The sequence below is a fragment of the Manis javanica genome, chromosome 10 (assembly GCF_040802235.1).
Source record: "Manis javanica isolate MJ-LG chromosome 10, MJ_LKY, whole genome shotgun sequence".
NCBI classification, from domain to species: domain Eukaryota; kingdom Metazoa; phylum Chordata; class Mammalia; order Pholidota; family Manidae; genus Manis; species Manis javanica.
Genome location: NC_133165.1, coordinates 29,155,284 through 29,166,394, shown reverse-complemented (window position 1 = coordinate 29,166,394; position 11,111 = coordinate 29,155,284). Strand labels below are relative to the sequence as shown.

The window sequence follows — 11,111 nt, the reverse complement described above, 5'->3', positions numbered from 1 at the left end:
TTTGTGCCTTTGCAAAAGGTCCCTCAAGAAAGAGACAAGCTGAGGCTAAAAAGTGGCCCACCTGAAAGCAGAGGAATAACCTGGAAATTGTAAAACTTCCTGGCTTTTATATCAGAATCTGAAATTAATAGTCTGTGTGCCCTTGGGCATGTGACTTGCCCTGTTTTCACCTGCCTATAACACTTTGAGATTAGACAGGCTTAGAATTTTTCAAAGCAGGTACATATACCATCAGTGCTGAGAAAAATTATTTTAATTGATACATGGTTGCATATTAGTAGTTATTTATTTAAATATGAATACACATAACATAAGCACCACATAAAATCCACTATTTCAAAAACATTATTGCTCAGAAGGTTAAGTAATACTGTGACTTACGCTTTCTGTGTTGGTGAGTGACAAGAACTGGAGTCATCCTCCCAAGGTAAACAACTTGAAGTCTGGGCATATATATGAAACAACAGTTGTCAGACATTGGACAGCATGCAACACAGGAATGGGTGCCTCTGAGAAGGATAACAAATGAATTGAGCCCTATAACCACCCCATCTCTGCCTAGGAGCAATTTCTGTACCAGACGCACAAGAAGGGGAAACCTAATCAGAGCTCGGTAGTGAGATCATTAAAATATTAATATGAAGAGGAATAACTAACAAGTTAAGAGTGCAGATAAAATGGAAATCTCAAAATTGTTCAATTAAATCCAAAAGATGGCAGGAAAAGAGGGAAAGGGAACAAATAATAGAAGGGTCAAATAGAAAACAAATATAAGACAGTAGATTTAGACCTAATTATATCAATGATTGCATTAAATTAAAATGGTCTAAACACTTTAGACCATTTTAATAATTAATAACAGAGACTGTGAAATTGGATAAAAATGTAAGACCCAATTACCTGCTGCCAGCAAACCTACAGTTGTAGTTGAAGATTTCAAGACTCTCCTCTTATTAACTGTAAGGACACAGACAGAAAGTCAGTAAGAATGTGAATTTTAACACTGACCTAGTTGACGTGTATAATACACTGCACTAAAGATAACAGTGGAATACATCTTCATTATAAATGTACATGGAAAATTCACCAAAGTAGACAATATCCTTGACTATGTAATAAGTCTTTATAAATGTATTCAAGCTGACAGCATACAGCATATTCTCTAGCCACAAAGGAGTTAAATGAGAAATCAGTTAGAGAAAGATATCTAGAAAACTCCCCAAATAACAGAAAATTTTAAACACAACTCTAAGTAATCCAAGAGTCAAAAAAATAAATAAATAAGGGAAATGAGAAAATGTATAAATTAAATGGAAATTTAAAAAATATATCAAAACTAAAAATTTCTCCTCTTCAAGAGAGACTATTAAGAAAATGAAAATGCAAGAAACTGAGAGAAAATATATGTAATATGAAGGGCTTATATCTAAAATATAAAATGAACCCTTTCAACTCAATTATAAGAAGACAACTCAGTTTAAATCATGGACAAAAAACTTTGAACAGAAACTTCAGAAAAGATTTATAAAGGCCAATAGTTCAAGAAAAGATGATAAGCGCAATTAGCCATTAGGGAAACACAAATTGGAACACTGATATGCCAGAATACATCCACTAATTACAATAGCTAAAATTAAAAAGACTGTTGATGAGAATGGGGAACACCTGGAGGTCTCCTTCATTGCCAGTGGGAAAGTTAAATGATATGACCACTTTGGAAAACAGTTTGACATTTACTACATGGCTGAGTAATTCCACACCCAGATAAATGAAAACACATATCAACCCCAAAACATGCACATTAATGTTCATAGCACCTTTATCCAAATAGCCCCAAACTGGAAACAACTCAACGCCCATCAACTGGTGAGTGGACAAACAAATAGTGTTATATCCACACAGTGGAATGCTACTCAGCAATGAAAAGGAATAAACTACTGACACACATAAACAATCTAGAGGGACCTGAAAAACATATGCTGAGAAAGACTTGTACAGTGAAAACTACAAAACATTGCTGAGAGAAGATGCAAATAAATGGAATCTCATCCCATGCTCATGGATTGGAAGACTTAAGATTGTAGAGATGTCAATAATACCCAATATGATCTGAAGGTTCAATGCAAATCTTATCAAAATCCCAATGATGTTTTTTACAGAAATAGAAAAACCCACCCTAAAATTCATATGCAATCTGAAGGGACCCCAAGTAGCCAAAGCAATCTTGAGAAAGAAAAGCAAAGCTGGGGGAGTCACATTTCCTGATTTCAAAACTTACTACAATGCTACAGTAATCAAAACAGTGAGGTACTGGCATGAAGACAGGCATAATATAGACCAATGCAGTGGAATAAGGAGTCCAGAAATAAACCCTCAAATACAGGATCAAATTATTTTTGACAAGGATGCCAAAACCATTCAATGGGAGAAAGGACAGTCTTTCCAACAGATGGTGCTGAAAAAACTGGATATCCTCATGCAAAAAAATGAAGTCAGACCCTTACCTTACATAATAAACAAAGATTCACTGGAAATGGATCAAACATCTAAATGTAAGATTTAAAACTATAAAACTCTTACAAGAAACCATAGAGCAAAAGCTTCATGACATTGGATTTGGCAATGATTTCTTAACTAGGCATAGGTAACAAACAAAAAAACCAAACTGGACATTCTGAAAATTACAAAATTTTGTGCATCAAAAGACAATATTAACAGAGTAAAATGGCAGCCAATAGATGGCAGAAAATATTTGGAAATCACATATTTGGTAAGGGATTATTATTCACAATACATAGAGAATTCCTAATACTCAACAACAAAGAAACAAACAACTCCATTCAAAAATGGCCAAACAATTGAATAGACATTTCTAAAAATATATATATACAAATGGCCAATAGGCACAAGAAAAAATGCTGAAGATCATTAAATCACTAGGGAAATGTAAATCAAAACTACAATGTGATACTACCTTACACACATTAGGATGGCTACTATCAAAAAACAGAAAATAACAAGCATTGGCAAGGATATGGAGAAATTGGAACCCTTGTGCGTAGTTGGTAGGAATGTCAAATGATGAAAAATAGTATGGTGGTTCCTCAAAATTTTTAAATAGAATTACCATATGGTCCAGCAATGCAGGGTCTCAAAGAAATCATGATAGCCGTGTCCACAGCAGCATTATTCACAACAGCTAAAGCACAGAAGCAACCCAAGTGTCCATCAACAGATGAGTCAATACGCAAAATATGCTAACATACATGATGGAATATTATTCAGCCTTAAAAAGGAAGGAGATGTGGACATATCCTATCACATGGATGAACCCTGACGACATCATGCTAAGTGAAATAAGCCAAGTCACAAAAAGACAAATACGGTAAGATTCCACTCACATGAGGTACTTAGAGTAATCAGAATCACAGAGATAGAACAGAATGGTGGCTGCCAGAGGCTGTGGGGAAGGGGGATTGGGGAGTTAGTGTTTAATGGGTATAGAATTCTGGTTTTGCAAAACGAGAAGAGTTCTGGAGATGGATAGTGACGATGGTGGCATATTTTGAATGTATTTAATATTACTGAAGTGTACACTTAAAAATGGCTAAGATGGTAAATTGTGTGTTATGTGTTCTACCACAATAAAAATAACTGAAAAAATAAGCGTGTTGAACAAAAGAAATCAGACACAAGAGTAGATATTTTATGATTACCTGAAACTACAGAAAAAGCAATTCTAATCTAAAGTGACAGAAAGCAGATAAGTGGTTGCCTAGCACCAGGGATAGAGCGGGTGGATTGACTAAGAAGGAGCACAAGGGAATATTTGGGGGGATGGAAATGATCTCTATGTTGATTTTGGTGGTGGTTACGTGGGCATATAAATCTGTCAAAACTCATAGACATGTACAATTAAACTGAGTGCATTGTATAGTATATAAATTACACCACGGTAGCATTGATCTTTTTTTTTTTTTTTTTTAAGCAATGGGCTAGAATGGCAGGAAATTACTACTTCTGAAAGAGTACAGAGTTCAGGAATAATTTCCTCGATGGCCAGAGTTAACACAGCTTCTTCTAGATATAGCTGACGATAATACTCACAGCTCTTGGGAACAAAGTGATGATACACAACTTGTGAAAACAGCAGTTCTCTACTCTCACAAATGACTTTACAGGTTGTGGGCACACTAATTGTAACCAGAAAATGAAATAAAGGAAGCAGTGCTGGGATGACTCACAGAGGTACATGAGTTACACCACAGCTCTCTGGAAGGCTCAGAGTGCTGGTGTGTTTAACTCTGTCACTCTATCTACTTGGAAGTATAGCCAGGATAGATTATACAGATTTCCATAGATGCGATTTCCCTGCTTCTTCCCAGGAGAATAACGGAACATCATTTGTTGACAATAGTTTTGTCTGCAGGTAGATATATTTTGCCCTTTCTGATTCTTGGTGCTGGTTAAAGCAACGAAAAAGAAAAAAAAAGGCCACCTCTTATTGACGTAGAACTTCATTTTCCCCTTAAACAAAAACAGGGAGCAAATACCCCTTTACTTCTGACTGATCACAAACTATTCCATTCGTCTCTTATCGAAGCTTATTTTCAGTTACATGTTTCACACCTTGATTTGGTTTAATGTTTGTAGTTTGTTGGTTTATTTACATAATCACAAGTTTTTAAAAATTCAGTAACATTATTTTATTTCACGGACTCTATTTTTATGGTTGCTCTCTGCGTTTGGAAAGTGCGACTTGTTTTCTATTTATAGAAGTGAAATTAAGTTTCCTTTTTCAATAAATACATTTTAATGAAAAATGGATCAGCCTAAAGGAAAAGATTACTAAAGGCAGTAAGTGGATTAGGCAAATATTGTGGTGGTACTGATCAAACGTCTGCGGTTTGGGAAAAGCTGTTCCCTTTTCAGCTCTGCTGCTCTGTGGTTCAATGGGGGGGCAGAGGGCAGGTGTGGGCTCATCGATGGGACCCTGATAAGATGGAGCAGGGTCAGCAAATCAAAAACAACCAGTAGGATGAATAACTGAATCTGCCAAAGCACGTGCCCTAAAACTATACCACCCGCTTTCCTGTGCAGCTATCTGCTGGCCTACTGGCCAGTCCTTCTCATTCATTGAAGATTTTAGGACCTGTCTTGTTCTGCGCTTCCTGCCACCCCCAACCCCATTTCTGACCTCTTTCTCGATGAGGTAACATCCTTTTAAATAATCTAGCCACACCCACACCTCAGTTTCTTGCTCCCTCCCCTTCAATGATCTAGACCTCCTTTCTATCTCAGCCCCTTAGGCTTCTTCATTACCAAAAATAGCACATCTCCAAAATCTCAATTTCAAGCGTCCCTCTCTTTGACCCCTTCCTATTTCTCCAGCTCCAGGAAGTGGCTGTAGAAAGATTCACATCCTCGATGCCTAGTCTCGCTTTAATTTATGGTCAGAGAACTCCGGAGCCAGCCAGCTTACTGCATTCTGCTAGTCATTTTGTTTTCTGTTCTTTCCTTCACAAACCTCCAAGACCTTCTCCCTGACCTCACTCTCAGTTAACAACCCTCCCTCTTGTTTTCATTGAGATCCGATTCCATCCTATTGCATCTCTGAGCAGCACTTGGCACCACTGATAAATTCTGCTCTCCTCAGCACACCTGCTGTTTTTTGGCCTCTGAGATACCATACTCTCCTGGTTTTCCTCCTCCTTCCCTGGCTTTTCCTTCTCAGCATCCTCCTCTAGATTCTAAATGTTGAAGAGACCCTGGGCTCCATCCTCAGCTGTCCTCCCTCCTCTATTGACACTCATTCCCTGGGAATTAAGTTTAGCCAGTCCAATGGCTTTATATATTTTCTTTGCGTTAGTGACTCCCAATTTAAATCCCTAGGCTCTGAGTTCTTCTGTCTTTCTGAAGCTATGCATTCTTATATCTAATTGCCTATTGCCATCTCCCCTTAAGGTCTAATTTGCAATTTAACATGTTCAAAATATGTTCACCTCTCCCTACTCTGACTAAAATCTTGTGATTTCCCCCCATGTTTATGAATGGAACCACCATTTGTCCAGTTGCACAAGCCAAAATCCTTGTAGTTATCCTTGACTCCTTTTTTTCTCTCACAGCCCACATCCAGTCCATCTGCAAATCCCTAAATCTGACCATTTCTCACCACCTCCTCCCTGACCTTACTTGTCCAAGTCAGTATTGCTTATCACTTAGACTCCTGCCATAGTTTCTAACTGGCTTTCCCGCCTCCGCACTTCCTTCCTATAGTCTGTTCTCCAAACAGCCACCACAGTGATCTTTGGGAAACAGAAGCCGACCAACTCACGCCCCTGCTCTCAATTCTCTGGTACTTCCCATTACACTTAGAATAAAATCCAGATTCCTTATTAGGACCTTCGTGATGTGCCTCTGACCACATCTCCAGCCCCATTCCTTACCACTCTGCATGTCACTACACCGAGCCAGCTAGCATCTATGCAGTTTTTTCAACACACCAGGCCCTTCTATACCCTCTGATGGAAGTGTTCTTCCTCTAGGTGGTCACCATGTCTCACTCCCTTACGTCATTCAGTTGTCTGCTCAAATGTTCCCGCCTCAGAAGACGCTTTCCCTGACCCACTCTTATCCCCGTCACTCTCTGCCCCTTTCTATTTTTCCTGTGTTTTTTTTTTTTCCTGAACGCTTTCTGCTTCAGCCAGTAATTTAGTTAGTTAGCTAGTTAGCTATTGACTTGGCCACTAAAATATTAGCTTCATGAGAACGAGGATCCTGTATACCAGTTGTATCCCTAGTTCCTAGAAGGGTGCACAGCACACAGGAAGCCTTCGGAAAATACGTGTTAGATGGGTGGCTTGCCAAAGGCAACGGGAGCAAACAAGTGCAAAGCCAGCGGAATTCCATAGCCACCTACCTCCTCGCCCTTTTTAACTCTAGGGAGGCAGTGACACCTTACGGGGCTAAGGGGATGGGCGTCTCACTTCCTTACGTCCACCGGCCTAGTGGGGGAGTCAAGCCTCGCGGATAGGGGCGACCGGGTGAGGAGCCGACGGGCGGCCCTCTCTATGGTCTTACTCCCCAGGCCCCTCCTCCCCAGCTCCCGGCGAGCCTCTATGGTTCTTCCTGCCATTAGTCGGGAGGGGGCGCTGTGCGCAGGCGCGGGGCGAAGCCGCGGCAGGGCCGGAAGGAGTGCGGCGACGAAGCTGTTGGCGTCCGCTTCTGGTGACGAGAAGTCGTGGTGGCAGGAGCTGCTGAGCCCGCCTTGCGAGCCGGCGAGTTGAGTGGCGAGTAAGAGTCGACCGCGGGGCGCGCCCGGCTCTTCTGCAGGTTCTGAGAGGCGAGTGGCGTCTCCGCCAGGAGCCTCCATTAAGCCCCGAGGTGGGGGCAGGGGCTCGGCCGTGAGGGGAGGCAGGGGCCGCCGAGCCGGGGACGCGGGCCTGACCCGGCTGCGGCCCGAACACTGGCCAGCCCGGCTCCGCGCGGAGCGCCGACGATCGGCCGGAGCAGCGGGGGCGCGGCGAGGCGGGAGCCACAAAGGCGCGGGCGGCTGGCGGACCCTCCCCCGCTCCCGCCACTTCGCGAAGTTTCGCGGGCCGGTCCCTCGGCCTGCCGCGCCAAGGCCAAAGCGCGGAAAGACGGAGTTGCCTTGGTGGCACCTCGCGGGAGGCGGTGTCTGTGGAGCCAAGCGCGGCCTGGAGCTCGCGGGGTGGGGCGATGATCCGTGACTTTGAACTCCCGCACCCCCGGCCCCGGGCCGACGGGCCGCAGCCCCGACCCTTCCCGACTCGGTTGTGGAGGGGTGTCTTCGCGAGGAAGCCGGCGACCCCTTCCTGGCCCTCGTGGGAATATCCCAGTGTGGCAAAATCCTCTGCGGCGCGGAGAGTGTGAGCGCGACTAATGTGTCCGGAGCGCCGGGCAGGGAGAGAGCGCTGTTCCCGCCTGGGATGTGGTCCGGATACTGTGTGGAACGATTGTCCGAAACTTAGGGCCGCTTGAGTGGTATGACAAACCTCGCTGAGTGCCTACGGGGTCCGATGTCAGCCAGCCAGGGTCCCCTGTATATCACTTGGATACCTTGTGTTGAATGCCTTGGTGCGGCTTGTTCAAGGCGTTTTGCAAATGCAAAGAGTAGGTAATTTACGCAGTTGAAAGCAGACGGAAGATTTTAGGACTGACCTCGACTTTGGTACGCTTGCCTGAAGGAAAACTGCTAAGAAATGGCTTCGCTTTGTTTTGCTTATTATATAAGTAATGTATTGTGGCTGGGGGTAGGGAGTGGTGGTGAAGTTGAAGGAAATAGCAGGAAAGCCTGGGGCTAAATGTTGGACCTCCTGTTAGACCCAAATAGAGGCCTTAGATTTTTATCAGGAAGGCTAGCTACTGTGGAGAAATCTATAAACGAAGTTGAGGTATTGTGGGGACTGAAAGTTTATGAGGTAGAACAGATGAAGGAGTATGTTAACTAACTCAGGTAGCTGCTGTTTAATGAGTGTTTACTACATTCTAGGCTGTGTAAGGATATTTACAGAGATAACATTCTCATACCTGGCAATGTTATTTTATCTCATTGTTAGGACAAAGCATGATGCTGATATGTGCCAGACGCACTTCGAAGCGCTTTCCATGTATTAACTTAGTCTTGAAAGATGTCTGTTGTTACTGTACTTATTTTAAAAGGAAGAAAATGAGGTGAAGCAAAATAACTTATGTAGTCGCAAAACTTGGAAGGGTCAGAGCTCGGACTTGAACTCAGTTTGGTTCCTGATTACGCTGCTCCACCTGCGAGTGATATTTGTTCACAAAGTTCTTCTGGAGTATTTACTTCATGCCAGGTGTGTGCGCTGTCCTGGGGAAGTGGGAATGAATGTGACGCAGGGTCCTACCCTTTTGGAACCTGTTTTTAGCAGAGAAGAAAGATATTAAACTAACTTCCCTGAGTAATTGTATGTTATTACTGGGGTAAGTCCTTTGAAGGAGTGAGATGTGTAAATGAACTCTCAGGATAGTCAGGAAAGTTTTTTTCTGAGGAAGTAACATTGAAGGTGAAAAAATGAAGGATGAATAAAGCTAATTTGGTTAGAAGAGGCAGCGGAGTAAAGTAGTTCCTCCAGAGAGAGTCTGCAGTGGAAGGAACATGGCAGGTTCAAGGACTGAGCTGTGGTCACCATAAAATGGTGCATGGTGGGAGAACTAAAGGTGAGGCTTAGCTGTGTCAGTGTTTTGCGGGCTATAATGGTAAGGATTTGGGTTCTGCCATGAGATTTGTGATTTAAAAAAATATATGAGTCTCCTGGTGCTATATGATTAAAAAAATATATATGAGTCTCCCGGTGCTATATGAAAATACATCAGAAGGATGTTGTAAGCAGTATTGGGATGGAAGGGGCAGTACATCATGGGTCCACAAATTAAACTGTAAAAAAACATAGTTGAAAACATTGACTTTCCCTCTTGTGGGTGAGGATGTGCTTATTCATCTGTCCCAGTGTCTGAACCAATTTTCAGGTGAAAAAATTGAGGAAAATCTTAATGATACATATTAAACTCTTTAGCCCATCCACTGAAGATTTTGAACTTAATTTTTGGTTTAAAACTTCCTATTGAAGCAACACTGATAACGGGATTTTTTAGAGCTCTTTAAAACTCCTTAAACTCTAGGCTGTTTGCATAATTACATCTGTAATAATGGATGCTGTTTTAGTTCATTTTGTCAGTGTATGAAAATTAATAGCATTTCATTTTCTTATTCTGAACTCGTCACCTGCCTTGTTCTTTCTTAGTAGGGTCAACATCCTCCAGTCACCTGACTTACAGATGTCATGTCCACATCTAGGTCATCTTTGACTCCCTTTTTCCTCAGACCTGATGGCCAGTTGCATACAAAAATCCCATTGAATCTAACTCTGTATTCAGCATCTGGTATCTTTTTCCTTCCCCTGATTACTGCTGTAGTTCAGACTTCAGTGGCTCTTGTTCCTGGGTTTCCTGCTAACAGATGTCTTCCGCATCTGTCTCAGCATTGCAGCTAGGTTGATTTTCCTAAAGGACTACCTCTCTGCATTGCTTCCCAGTGGTTAGAAAATAAAATTTGAGCTCTGCTTCAGTTATCTATTGATGCATTGCAAACCACCTCCAAATCTAATGACTTAAAATTGTTGACAGTTTTGTGAATCAGGAGACTGGGAAGGGCATTCATTACCTGGGTTGTTTTAGTCTGATCCATAATTCTGTCAGCCGAGATGGCTAGGGCTGGAGGAACCACTTCCAAAATGGCTTATTCCCTTACATGCCTTGTCAGAGACTGCTGGAAAGCTGGGTTCAGCTGCCCCTTTCCATGTAATCTCTCCAGCAGGGAAGTCAGACTTCTTGCAAGGAGTCTCTGGGCTCTCAAGAGCCCTAGGTGGAAGCTCCTTTTCTAAAGGCTCAGCCTGGAACTGGCACAACATTGAGTTCAGCTTTAAACCTGCTGTTTTCTTTAAATACTGCTGAGCCTTCTGTGACTACCTTCCCACCCCCACCTGGAAGAGTCTCCCTTGTGCTAATGACTTTATACTTTGTCGTATACTTGTGGGCGAAGTTTCTCTTACCTGTGGGACTCTGAGTTCTTTGAGGCAAGATCCGTACTGCATTTTCCCATGATGTGTTTGTGTTCCCCATGATGCATAACAGTCTTTACACTGTGTGTCAAACCTACAATAAATACTTGCTGAATTCTTTATGTATTTTATTTTGAATATTAATGTAAATACCAATTTAGTGGAGAGAAATAAGAAAATATAAGGAAGCAAAGAATGTATAACTACCTTGAACATACTACCTAGCGATCACCATTTCAACTTTTTGTTGTGTTGATTTGATATTGCTTAATTATTAGTACAGGCTTACAAAGAATGGATATCAGAATAATCATCGAGAAGCCAGGATTTGAATGAAAGGTAATAACCATTTATAGACACTTCAAAAAATACACTAGGGAAATGTGTTGGGAGTGGTATGATATGAGCATGTCATCTTCTTGTATGTGCTTTGTTCTTGTCCCACCTTTCCTTAGAATGTTCAGAGATTAACTGGTTAAATTTGAGGCATCTTTTGTTATAATTCCAAAA

At 42.0% G+C, this 11,111-nt stretch overlaps 1 protein-coding gene across 13 annotated transcripts in view; it reads left to right on the top strand.

Annotated features, from left to right (window-relative positions):
* The first annotated feature begins 7,136 nt into the window (after nt 1-7,136).
* RNF216 (ring finger protein 216) overlaps nt 7,137-11,111 on the top strand; it is a 137,157-nt gene continuing 133,182 nt past the window's right edge. For 3 of the 13 annotated variants that reach the window (XM_073215002.1, XM_073214999.1, XM_037007812.2), the window contains exons 1-2: nt 7,156-7,383; nt 10,880-10,940. The gene's annotated coding sequence lies outside the window, so the exon portion shown is untranslated. Of the gene's footprint in view, nt 7,384-8,682; nt 8,838-10,879; nt 10,941-11,111 lie in introns of all 13 variants that reach the window. The other 10 variants (XM_073215000.1, XM_073215001.1, XM_017664193.3 and 7 more) reach the window with 8 other exon arrangements.